Source organism: Anser anser (genome assembly GCF_964211835.1).
Source record: "Anser anser genome assembly, chromosome: 3".
Taxonomy (NCBI): Eukaryota; Metazoa; Chordata; class Aves; order Anseriformes; family Anatidae; genus Anser; species Anser anser.
The window spans coordinates 43,490,706-43,505,063 of NC_139722.1; positions in this window are offsets into that span (position 1 = coordinate 43,490,706).

The window sequence follows — 14,358 nt, forward strand, 5'->3', positions numbered from 1 at the left end:
TGTCTTCAAACATGCAACTTGCTTTAAAAGTAGTTAATAAAACCATATGACATTTTCAAAGACCATTTGCAAGAGAATTCAAAGCACTCCCACTTTTCAAAGCCAAAATTTGAACATAAGCACAGATTCTGTTTTAATGGCATTAGGTGAATTTTGTATTTGGGGGGGGGGGGGAAGAAGAGAAAATAAAAAAATAGTTAGTAGGTTCTTTCTGAACACTGTATGTGGCTTTGTTCGCTTCATCCTGACAATAACAGAAAAGGATGCAGAAAAGGATGTCAGAGATGATGGAAGATGGGAAATGACTGAGCAAGAGCTTTGAAATAGATTCCTAGCAAGGAAATACTGACTATATTGAACACCGATTTAAATGGAAAAAACTGAGAGAGGTTACAAATGAGTACCCTTTAAAACAGAGTGGGTGAATCAGAAACAATCATTGGCTGCATCCCATAACCCATAAAATGGATGATGCTCCCTGAAACTATTAAGCTGACCTTCTGAAGGAAATGCCTGTTCACACCATGTAGTTAAATTGGGTTTGCCTAGCGCGACTGAAGACTGTGTTTCTGAAGCAGCCTCCAACGTGGGTGGTTTTTAACTTGCTGGTAGCAACAGCTGGGAGAACATAAACAGGAAGAATTATTTTATGCTTGCTCTCTGTTTTATACTTTTTCATGAAGAAATGCTGTTTTACCACATGGTGCTCAGGTTCTCAGCTTCCACAGCGTCCCAGAGCCAGGCTGCAGGCAGTGGGAAGTCAGCGTTGCTGTGTGTGTGTGAGGAAAATCCCTCCAGAAGGTGTTACTTTAAAAATCCGTATATATGGAAGTAATCATGACTTTAATTGTTGTTTCTGGAAGTTTATAGGGTAGTATTTGCCTCTCTGCAGTTTCAGAGATGTAAGTTGAGGATGAGCTGAGATAGCTCTCTGAACAATGCTCCTGGTTCTTCCATCCACAATTATTTAAAATAAATCTCTCTGTAGATCATATGCACATATTGTGTACTGCAGCTATGACTAAAAATAATACACTGAATGAAACTGCTGGAGTTGCATAACATTCATCAAAACATTCTGCTTTATCTCTCCTTTTCCACATGACATAGCTTATTTTCCTCTGGAGTTAGCAAACCTGATGCCTTCCATTTTCAGATTAGAGATTTAGACCTCATTTTAGAGACCTTTGTGAGAACATTAGCCTGAAGATTTTCTGTTGTATTCTCCAAGTCAAAAGCTTTAAGGCAAATCAGCTATACAGACTGGCATTTCTGAAGGAAACTATATAGCATGGTCACCTGGAATAGCAGAGGACTGGACTTATCAGCTCAGGAGGTGTTCTACTCTGCATTACTGACTTCTGTTCTAGTCAGTATGAAACAAGTTCAGCCTGAAAGCCATTATGCTCACTGCATACTCTCCTTACATTGTTCCTTCTAGCAGCTGAGATGGCTTTCTGAGTGTGACATTTGACCTCTGCAGTGATGGCAGGATGGCAGCTATGCTGTCCTTTATCTCCTAGATTTAAGGAGTAGAAGAGCTTTATAGGGTGAATCATTCAAGTTAAAAGTGGGTAAAAGAAGATCAGACATTGTGGTAAATGGTATATTTTTTCTTGACTAGAGTGGGGCTCCATTAACTACTGGCAATCTTCTGAGCTTGGTGTGAGGGAGGTGATCCCCCAGGGTGGCCTGTAGGTAAGTGGATTGCAGAAGCTGGTTTCTGTGCGAGTGCTCCATGACTTTCAAGGTCAACAGCATCAAATTTAGGGCTGGGCCTGAAGACAGGCACAAGCACAACAGAGTTTCAAAAAGCCATTCAGGACCACTGAAGCTTGACCCTATCTCAAGCGTCTTTGGGCAAGGCTTTAGGGAGGGTTGGCCAGCTTTGCCACCTCCCCTAGACCCCCTCCACTGTGCTCTCACCAGAACCGCTCCTGGTTTAAAGAGGAGGTTTATTGCCTCTTTAAATAGTGAAGACAAGCAGCTGTTAAAAGAGTACTGAGCATAGCTGCATGTGAATCGGACATAGGAATGCATAAACAAATGTCAAATATGTCATTAAAGCCATGGTAATTTTTTCATCTTCTCTGCTAACTCCCTGGATGCTATGAAGTCCACATAAGTTTCAAGAAGCTTACAATATTATTGTCAGTCACAGACATAACAATCTCACTCAAAACAAAAACACTGAAACGGTATACTTCTCTTAGCTGAAGAAGAGAAAAAAGATTTTATGTATTAGCAGGACTTTCACATCGCCAGAGTTACACTACCAATTGCAATTTACACCTTCCCTACTTTCCTCTCCTAATTTGAGGCCTTACTTTTGAAGGCTGCATAGAGGTACTAGATTGACAGCAGCTTATTAATAGGCATAACACAAAGGAGTTCCAAGGTTTGAAACAGTGGAAATCAGATAGAAAGGCTGCAAGAACACAAAAACTTCATACACAAAACTACAGCATTCTACTGATTTCATGAAGCTTCTTGCACCTTGTTGTTATGCCTTTTTATGTGCCTTGGCATGTCTGCAACCACCACTACCAGCACATAAAAATACTCATGTATATTTAATAGAGGAAAATCGTGGTCTGAGTACTTTACTTTATATATACATATGTATATGTGTATATATATATATATATATATATATACACGTAGACCTTACCATGAAACTTGGAGGACTATGACTGCAAAGAATCACAGAAATGGTACCTGAATTATGAGGTTCTTCAGTCTGCACATACAATTATATTCTGCCTTCCTTTATGTATGTTTTCCCTGGGAGGGAGTAGGGAAAACTGCTTGTAAATTTACACACATACATATACCCCCACACACAGATCACAGGTATATATATATCCTTGTTATACTCTGGTGATCACCCATTTCTAGTACAGCTGTCATACTTCATAAGTTCTTGAATTCAAAATAAAATATTATTTCCTTCCTTTGGTCTGCATATGTATGTATTTATTTACATTTATTCTATGTGAATGTATCATTCTGTATTATTATTTGCTATTTTATATACATTTATTAACTATTATGCATCTATATATTTACCAAAGGCAGAAAAATGTTGTTTTTTTTGTTGACTATGCTATTATCTTTTTCCTAGCATATGCAGTACTCATGGGGTTTTAAATTCCTCACTAAATTTCCTTTGTCCACTTAAGAAAAGCCAGTCTTATACACAGCAGGCTCAGGTGTGGATTCCTCACAACTATTTTTAGGATGCGTTTGCACTAAGATTTATGCCACTCATTCTCTGGAGGCGTCTGCCTTTCTTCACCGATTAAATTGGCAGACTGTGTGACTAAGCTTCTAATTCAGGCATCTCGAGGATGATTTTAGGCACAAACAGAGCTGGCAGTTTTCTAGGGTGCTGACCACCTCACCTGCATATCTGGCATCAGTAAGAAAAGCAGCTCTGCCCTTACCAAAAATCTTCACCTCCACCTCACAGCCAGTAAGTGACAAGTTACTTTGTCCTTGGCCAGGGGACAGCAAAACTCAGTGTTGCCTGCCCTTCTTGAGAAGAACTTCATCACTTTGCATAGGCATCTCAAATCAATTGCTTGTCCTATTGCAGCTTCCAGATCAGCACCTCCACCCGTGAATTCAACCAATAAAACTTAGCATATGTGCAGAGTTCACCTGTACAAAGCCCACCAAGTATCATAAGGCTCCCCTTCAGACAAGACATGAAGACAGAGTTATGAAGATGTTATTGCTATCACAGTCAGGAGGTATCCTGTGTTTTCTCCACTTCCTTTATCCCAGACCTTAAGAGAAGAGCCATACATCATTTTTTTCTTGGTCAATTCTTTATAACGACATTTGTCATGAATTTTCATCCTGTCTTACTTAGACGATAGTGAAATGCTTCAGGGCTTTACAATTCAGATATGGATGATGAATTCTTAATCTTTTTCTTTTTCAAACATAAAAAGAAAAACACATGAAAAGAAAAACACACCCCTGCTTCTTATCCATTGACTCCTTGAATAGTGTATATTCAAAAACCCCACTAGTTGTCACTTTCAGAGGAAAAGCCTGAAATGTTTATATATTTTTTCAGACTGTTTTCTCCTCATATCACAAAATATATATATAGAGAGAGAGTTAACCAAAACACCGGTTTTAGTATCTTGACCATGAAGAAAACATAGAAGTATAAGAATCTTTGGTCCATAATTGATATCTTTGTTGTATTTTATGCTATTCAAATATTTATACTATACATGCTGTTGCAATAGCTAAACATCTGTCAGGGCAACTCCTCCGTCTTTTGTTTATGGCTTGTTTGGCAGAGTCTCTGGATTCTGAGAGGAATGATCCGCTGGCCTGGAAATCTTCTACTGCAGATATTTGCAAAATTCATTTCTTCGGCTTTCTTCTTTTCTTTTTTTCCTTTTTAATTTATTTATTTTTTTTACCTATTTCTCAAGTTTCTCTTCTTGTCTCTACTCATCTTCAAAAGATCTATATGAACAGTTGTGCATCATGATAGTAATTGCCTGGATTGTCCTATTCAGTCATTGACTTAATAGCTTGATGTTCTGTTCAAAATGATACAGCTTATCCATACGTTGGATTGTAATCTGCATATTGACTTTGAGTTCAGGTATTGGGAGAAGAGTCAGGACCAAGGAGGTGCCATGTGAGGCTTAAGATTTTTGCACCAGTTTGAATGTGGAGGTCCTCCAAGACATCAGTGACCTCTAGCATGAATTCTGTGGAGGCCAACATTTGCTTCTGTTCTGACTTTGATTCTTGGGAGTATGAGTACAGGAGAGAAGATGTCCTTCGTAAGGGAAGGCAATATTTTCCTTCCAGGAGTCTCTCTTTAACAATTCTTTGCTTGATGTATGTAGTGGGGTTGTGCTCTAACTATTGCAGTGTAAGAAATGAGTGGAGATAACTCAAATTATCATCAGTCAGACCAGGCTGGTCTGCTTCAAGTCAGTATTGGAGGTCCGCAGAAATGAGAGCCTCAGGAAAAGTAAATATATGGATTTCTCTGGTACAAAGAAGAGTTGCAAACTGTAACTAATATAATAAGGAAAAAAAATAATAATTAAAAAAAAAAAACAACTGCATTCACCTGCATCATATAGTGAATCCGAATGAATCACACACAGCATTACATGGACAGCATGTTCATAGCCATGAAAGGCATTCTTCTTATTAGAGCCCCTTGCTGACTCCTTTAAACACTGTTATTATTTCTGCAACTCAAAGCTGCAAAAAAACCTAGCGCAAACTGGAAACTGCTGTACACTTCCCCTCCTCCACCACAGTTTAACGTTACCTAAATTTTGATAATCTTTAGATTTACACTATGTTAGATTAGAGCATATTTTGAAAACTAAAGCTTTACGAGAAAAACAGTGACTGTGAAAGCTAAAATACCTTGAAATAATAAGGCTGGCTCCTGCTGGAACACTGAGATTCAGCACTGCAACTGTGTGAAAGCAAATCAAATAATCACTTTGGATTGCCAGCAGATCAGGACTCCCCAGTGACTGCCTTTTCAATTTCTCAATGGGGACCAACAGATGGAAAAAAGCTGAAGAGAGCAGGTTTGCTTTGTCTGCCCACTGAATAATTTCCTTCTTGTGCCTTTTTGTCTATCTGCAGCTTATAGCTCTGTTTACCCAAAATGATTAGAGCTTTCTGTCAAACAGGAGCTCAGAGGAACAACAGAAGGTCATGTATATTCTTGCTGATACAGCCACCTGTTGTCTTGCCACACACCCCATTTATTTACTACTGACTCACTCAACCTTTCTCCCTAAGCCCAGTGATGCCAAATGGGACCCAGATTTCCTCTTTTCATATTTTTTTACTGTAGCAGGTTCTGTTGAATGCTAAAAGATGACTGTCTAATTTTATAACCTTTCTGGAGGTCCTGTCTTAGCCTTCCTCACGAGCTGTACCATTCATTATTCAGAGGGGAGAAAAACACAGGAGAAACCCAAAGACAAAGCTATGGTCCTGGACTCTCCCACACTGAATGTTTCCTCCCCTGACACCCAGGCAAAGCCTGTAACCCAGGCAAAATTTATTCAGAATATGAATCCATTGATTAAGTAATCCTGGAAAGACAATACTTGGGCTGCATAAAGGCAAAGAAGCAATACAGAACAGGGGCTCATGGATCAGCTTTCCTTACCCTTCTGTTACTTATAGGAGGCACCTTGTTGTGTGCTGATAGCTTTCTATATGCAACAGCTCACAGCACAGCACAGGTTTGTTTGCCCTGGGTGTCCCAGGGTTTGCCAGACCTTGCCAAGCTGCACATGGCAGCAGTAGGGCTGCAATCATATCACAAGCGGCTGACGTGCAGTCAGCTCTGCCATGCTCCACTCCCTGCACCTTTACATCAGTTCACGGCAGCCAGGGATGGACATCGGAGCTTTATGATTCGATCCATTCCTCAGTGTATTGCTACCATCTTCCTTCCTTCCATACATCCCTCTCCTTACCCCATACCCTTTGATTCAGCATAGCATGCCCTATGGTAACATTTGCCCAAGGAGAAGGCAGAAGCGCTCAATTTGACTAGATATTAGGAAACAAGAGGCACTGTCTTCTCCAGAAGGCAATCCTGGCTTAAATCCAGTCTTTAAAGCACCAAAGAAGACTGAATGAGGAAAAATCTTCATGGTCTTACTTCCCGCAACCTGCACACTGCATACAGGAGGCATGATGGTAGCCGGGTTTTCCAAGCACTGGAAATAGCTTTGAGTCAAGTCCACAGCCAGAAAGGCACGAGAGAGAGAGCAAGGCAGGTTATTTATAATTGCCGAAGATACTTCGCTATGGCAAACCATCTAAGTCCCTGGTTTATTTTCTGAAGCAACTCGGCTCTGCTAGAGATTAATTTTCTCCACAAGACTTTTTGGCAGAGTCATTAGAGCCTGCTGAGACACTCTGGACTGCCAAGATCCACACTAGCAAGCATCTCCAATGTACTGACATTTCTAGGTCGAGCTGATTCTGAGATAAGATTTTTACAGAAAATATCACAAGGCATTTCAAAAATGAAACACCTAGGTTTTTGGTTTTTTTTTTTTTTTTTAGAGTTCCTTGTCTGCAAAACAGACATTGTCCAATTACGTTGAAACTTTTCCAGAAATGTACCTCTGGCTGCAGCTCCACTCTACATGCCACTTTCAGGTGGAAAAAAACTTTAAAATGGGGGGGGGGGGGGGGGGAGAGGGGGGGAGGAAAAAAAAAAAAGAAAAACAAATTATTTGTTGATTGCATGTGGGTGAGGCAGCCAGAATTAGACATACAACAGAAAGTGATTCATACTTTATCTTTGGACTTACTGTACAGCATCTGTAATTTCACCTGTGCTCATTCTGAAGGAAGGTGAGGAGCAGAAAATAGTATGAAAGACTGGCTCAAAGATAAGTTGAAGGAGGCATGGGCACATGCCTCTGGCTTTCAGGAGAGCACAGAGGAAGCACAAATAACTACTTCTGTGGTCTTTTGCCACAGCCACTTTCTCCTAGTTTTCAGAACAGCTGGGCGAACTGAGATATACATTCAAAAATTTCCCAAATTGCTTTCAAACACTAATTGACTAAGCCTCAAGATAATTCACCTCTCTAGTGGACTTCTTCCATGTTAATTTTTATTTTCAATCATAGCGGTGTTGTTTTAGTGCTTTTAAAGTTTCTGGCAGGACAGTTTTTAAGTTGTCAGTCTTCTTTTGTTACTGCTATCTTTTTGTTTCTGATGAGCTGCTTAACCTGAAATAGCAATTGGGCAAGCACCACTTGCTTGGGGTAAATAGTTAATAATATCTGCAGGGGAAGGATTAGGCTGGCTTTAGTCAGCATCATCAATTTCTTTCAGAAAATCTGTGTCACGTGTTCTGTCAGGTTACATTCACTATTTAAAGGCTTTTTAGGAAACAGCACTCAAATTCGACTCAAACATTACAAAGCATCGTGATATATTAGAGAGAAACCCAGACAAAATGACCTCACTGAGAAGAGGGCAGGGAGAGCTCAGATGGGCTGGTAACAGCCAGCTGCCCAACCAGCCCATGCACAGCTCTGGCTCAGCTGGGGTAAGTTCTGGCTGGCATTTAGACCCAACACTTCAAATAAAGTGGAGGATTGAGCACCCAAATGGCTTGAGCTGGCTCCAACAAGCTTCATGGTTTCACACGGACTTGGTCCCAGCTCCATGCTATTTGAAGAGAGCTACAGAGCAACACACATTTCTTTTCCATTATTATACCAGTTGCCTACAAGAAACCCATCAAACACAGTTTTTCTGCTCATAAAATGTCTGGACAGCATGAGGTCATGTCTGGGATAAATCCAGGTAGAGCACACCAGGACAGAGCAACAAAAGAGATTTAAATTGTAAAAAAAAATCAACACCTCCTATCTCAAGGGCTAGGATTACATTTATCACTCTGAGGTTGCACACCAAGGCTACCCTTCCAATGAAATCCCTACAAGTCTCTGACAGGAAATCTACTCTCTGTTACAAGATCCCTTTGAAACTCTTATTACAGAGCCAGGTTTCAGTCACTGCAGCTTCTCTGGACACCTCCTTCCCCCGATTCAGACATGAAATTCATAAAAGTTGCCCAACGAGATGGTATGCAGGAACTTGTTTCCTCTAGTCACCTCACACAGACTTCTGTGACCATAGTATAGTTCCTGAAAGGACATTCCTGTTCCCATATGCGGAAGGCAGGGACCAAAAAGGTTCTGTCTAGAAGTACGTCTTATGTCTGTCTGTGATAAGCCAGTACTCAGTCTGGGAGAAAAGACAAGAAAGCTACCTTGCCCTTGGGTGATAAAAGACACTCACAGGATACTGGCCCTACAGAGTGCCCTGTGCCAGCGGGCTGGCTCTGTGGTGGCTCTGGGGTTTAGGGAAGTTCTGAGTAGCCTGTCCTCTTCACCCTAAGGCCTCCCAAAGGCCATGGCATAGTGCATACCATTCAGGACATTAGCAGCCAGGATATTAAGGAAAATACACCCTACTACAGATAAGCATCCAAATGCTGTTCCACACCAAGGAGCTGATACTCAGGCAGAGAGCCTGTGGAGCTCATATTATCACAACTGGAAACTAGGGAAGAAGTAACTGTGATATTTGCCACATCACAGGCTGATAGCCTGGCATTATCAGTGTTCCTTTGCTGCTAAGACAAGGTCATTTTCTGGCACTGAATCTGTGAAGACAGGACTTGTGCTTACCCAAGGTTTGTTAGAGTTCATTAGCAAGCCCATCCTGACATTCGACCAGCTCCTGTGGTAGCACTGTCACGGTAGCTCTTGTTGTATAATCATGTAAGTGATCATGTATAATCTTGTTGTATAATCATGTAAGTGGCCCCTGCTGAGCTACAGAAACTTTATTCAACTATGACTCTTTTGTTCACCCTGAGGTGACAGATGCCAAACTCACGACAATGACGTTGAGCTCCCAAAAGTTTGAGCGAAAGCCCCAAGGTTGGCCACAGCCATTTTGCCTTGTAGCACGGGTCCCAGCTCCCTGAACAGTGTCTCAAAGATGAGAGGATTTTGTAACCCGTACTGGCAACAGTAGGCAGAGTTAATGCAAGAGAGGTCATGGAAGTGATGCAGACAAGCTGGGGGACACATGGGTAGAAAAATGTACATTGGTGAGACATGAAAAATGAGAGAAACAGAAAGATGGAGTTTACTTTTGCCAAGCTTTGCACCAAACTGAAGCAAGCTGGAGATGAATGACCGTGTTTAAGGCAAGTTCAGACCAGAGCAAGAGCCAGGCAACCCACAGTGCCCCCTTCAATGAAAGAAGGCTTTTAAGGTTTATATCTAATCCCACTGCTAGAATAGCAAAGCTCTCAATCTTCCCAAAAGCAAGAGAAAGGAAATTGAAGAATTCAAGCTCTAGTGTAATGAAATGCACTTTCCACCCACTTAGATTTAAGATTGTGAATCAGTGCTGCATTTATGCAGTTTCTGGAATGGAAGGGCATTGTGGTGCATCTAAATCAGATTTCTGAGCCAGTGGTAGCAGATGGACCTCAAGAGAAAAAACCACACAGTCAGATAGCTAAAATAAGCAGATATATGTTTCACCGCCTCTGGTTCAGTGATGGTGTCACCCTCTGTCATTGCCAATTCTAACAAGACTAGAAACCTCTTTAAAAATGCGACACATGGAAGATAAAAATATCAAAAGCAGAAGTTGGCTAATTTTACAGCTTCACAGTTTTTGCCCAATTTGCATCATCTGTATCATCTGTCTGACACTTTGACACATGACATACACAGAGACTGTACTGGCAGTCCAGGAAAGCAACCATTAAGGGCTATCTCATGAACATAATCATAAAAGATTACATTAATATAATTTAATTAAAAATGGATGACAGCCATTCTGAATGATGAACTCAATTTTAAGGAAAACTATAACAGACTGAGAATTGGTACAGTTTTATTTTATCATTAGTCTGTTCTATTAAAAGAAAACAAAATAAGTAAATCAGGCACTGGAAAATCTTTTACGTATAACAACCTTAACAGAGAATAGTTTCATCCACTTCAAAAGTTACTTAATGTTTCCCTGTCAAAGAAGCATTTGCTTTTCTCATTCCTGCATTGGGAAGTTCTGCACCCTCACCTCCTATTAAAAACAAACAAACAAACAAACAAACAAACAAACAACCCCACCAACATTCAGGGCAGTGCAACTGCTCTAATTTGGGATGCAGGTGACAATTTAGTCTTCACCAGAAGTATGCAGTTTAATCTGAGAGAGATAAATCACTTCAGCATGATGCCAAACACTGCCCGTGGTGTCAAGCAGAGTTAAAATTAGTCCTTTTCTTGTCTAGCCTAGGCGGTGGCATTAATAACAAGTAAATTTAGAGTTGCACATAAAGCAGAAAAGTTCAGTCATCAAGAGCCAAACCAGAATAGCTTATAAGCGAGGAAAAGATATGCACCGATGAAACATTTTTAGTTTCAGAAACTTCCAGTTGCAGAAATTGTCGTAGCCAAATACGTCATTACCATTTTATTCAATGCTTAAGATAAAATGTGGCAAAAAGCATCCATCTGTTCATCTTTAGCACCCACCCAGACAGAATCTATACTGCCAATTTCTGCTCAGAAGTACACCAGGGTAAACTAGTAATAACTACTTTGACAGTAATGTATTCACTCCAGGTTTAATATAGCATCAAATTTGTTTCCTGTGTAGCAGTTCTCAGAAAGATTAGAAAATCTCCCCAGAGCCCTACCTAATATCTCTTCTGAAAAAAGTGCCCATTATCTACAGTGGTATTTAAGTCATTGTTTAGCAGGTAAGTATAAACTCTCTGTCCACTGTTTAACTGCTGGGCAAACTAATTTAAGGTATCACAACTGAAAAAAGCATCATATGATGCCACCATCTATTGAACATGCAAGGAAAAAAAATAGGGACTTTCCTTAATATCTGTTTCTCTAATTAGAAAACATAACATCTGTGTGATATTACAGGCAGGTTTGAATACTGCAGTTGATACAACAGAAGGAAGGGATGCCATCCAAAGGGACATGGACAAGCTTGAGTAGTGGGCCCATGTGAACCTATAGAGATTCAACAAGTCTAAGTGCAAGGTGCTGCACTGGGGTTGGGGCAATCCCGGACATGAGTACAGACTGGGAGAAGAACTCACTGAGAGCAGCCCTGCAGAGAAGGACTTGAGTGTTCTGGTGGATGAAAAGCTTGACATGAGCTAGCAGTGTGCACTAGCATCCCAGAAGGCCAACTGTGTCCTGGGCTGCATCAACAGAGAAATGGCCAGCAGGTCAAGGGAGGTGATTGTGCCCCTCTACCCTGCTCCTGTGAAACCCCCACCTTGAGTACTGCATCCAGGTTTGGGGCCCCCAGCACAAGAAGGAGGTGGCCCTATTAGAATGGGTCCAGAGGAAGGCCACGAAGATGATCCTCTCTTATGAAGTAAGGCTGAAACACCTGGGGCTGTTCAGCCTAAAGAAGAGAAAGCTTCGAGGTGACCTCATTGCAGCTTTCCAGTACTTAAAGGGGGCTTATAAAAAAGATGGAGAGCAACTTTTTTTTCAATCGGATAATGACAGGACAAGGCAAAATGGTTTTAAACTAAAAGAAGGGAGATTTAGATTAGAGGCTAGGAGGAAATTCTTCACTCAGAGGGTGGTGAGGCACTGGCACAGGTTGCCCAGAGAGGTTGTGGATGTCCCATCCCTGGAGTCGTTCTAGACCAGGTTAGATGAGGCTCTGAGCAACCTGATCTAGTGGGTGGCATCCCTGCCCATGGCAAGGTGGTTGGAACTAGATGATCTTTAATGTCCCTGCCAACCTGAGCCATTCTATGATTCTATGATTTTTTACCCTACATGAAGCAAAGCCATAGAGGGTTAAAGTTGCATCGGTCTTGTTAACCAACATACACTAGTGTCCTTCTGGCTAGTTGACTGAATGTTTTCTCTGAAATACGAACCTTGATAGATGTTCTAAAAGCCTTTCTTGACATCAAAAAAATCAACCTTATGTTTCAACTGGCTTCATAAGCACATGAAATCCCACAACAGACTTGCACAGCATGTCAGATACTATCAAGAAGAATACAATACTTTTATGTACAAAGATAGTGAAGGGTCTCAAGGGGAAGACATATGAGGAGCAGCTGAGTTCCCTTGGTTTGCTCAGCCCAGAGCAGAGCAGGCCGAGGGGAGGCCTCATGGCGGCCTGCAGCTCCCTCACGAGGGGAGCGGAGGGGCAGGCGCTGAGCTCTGCTCTCTGGGGACAGCGACAGGACCCGAGGGAACGGCATGGAGCTGGGACAGGGGAGGGTCAGGCCGGGTGTTAGGGAAAGGTTCTGCACCCAGAGGGTGGTCGGGCACTGGGACAGGCTCCCCAGGGCAGTGGGCACAGCACCGAGCCTGCCGGAGTTCAAGAAGTGTTTGGACGACGCTCTCAGACACATGGTCTGATTTTTGGGTGGTCCTGTGTGGAGCCAGGAGTTGGACTTGATTATCCTTGTGGGTCCCTTCCAACTTGGGATATTCCATATTTCTATGATGCTAAGAAATGCTTAAGAAAACTTGTTTTCACTCATCTTTTGAGCATGTTCGAATCTTTGTCTTCCATACTGGCAGTTAGTGCTTTGATTCACAGAGCCGACGAGTGTTCACATTAGGATAAATTTGCCTGGATGTTAGAGACCCCCTGGAACATTTTGAAAGAATAAAGACCTTTACCTACACAAAACCTAAGGCCTAAATTCTACCTGCCCACCTCCATTCTTTTTTCAAAAATTCTGTAAAGCCCCTTTATTCCCATCTCAAAGATGGCTTAGCACATTCCCAGTAAGGTAAGGTCCAGGTCTGTTCTGTTTGAACAGATGATGTTAACTAAATGCAAGGAGTCTCATTACAATGCATCTAAAAATAAATTTCGCCTGAAGTAGTCCTCCTTCCTTCATTTATACTTTTCCACATGAATTCAAAAGGTAAGATGTCAAATGATGTGTTGCTTAAATGGAAGTGCACAAATAGCTCTGCACCTCTAATCCTTAATGGAGATTGCAAGTGCAACAACACTGAGAGGCCTTACAGTATGGCTAAAGAATCTGCGATCATTTGCATTCACCAGGGAAGGCCTGCGATATGTTGTTTGGCAGAAACAAAACGTGGTACAGCATGAGTTGGTTCTTACCCACATCATGTTCTAAGAAAAAACTTAGGAAATCTCTACTTCTGGAGTTTTCTGATAAAAGAATAGTTGGATCTTACTATCTATTTCTGAGAACATTAGCAGTTGCTGAAGGCCACCCTCATCCAGGACCTTGACATCTCTAATCCAAATGACCTGTTTGGACTCAAAACAATAGCCCTAGTTAGAGATTCAATTCTATCACCTAACTTTCAGGCTTTCTTAAAGACAACGGCATTTTTAAAGGTTAAAAATAAATCTACTGCATTTGTAGTAAATGAGTGCATCTCAAATTAATGACTGTATTTTCTGTTTGGCATAGTAGAAGCAAAACAAAATTAATTTAAGAAATGGACTGATGCTAAATTTTGAAGAACCACCTGTTATTTGATAACTTCAGAGATCTACTTTGAAATAATTAAACATATCCCCTCCAATTCATTTAGAAATGATTAAATTATCTTAAGATTAAGTATTAAAAGCATATGAAATCACAGCTGCAATTTTACTGATGAAAATATAATCAAGGGGAAATGTACACCAAGACCCAGTGTATTCAGTGAGGTTAAAATGGACCTGGAACTGGTTAACGAGGTGCTTTTGTTCCACATACCTAGAAGCAGAATGAAGGAACGGAAA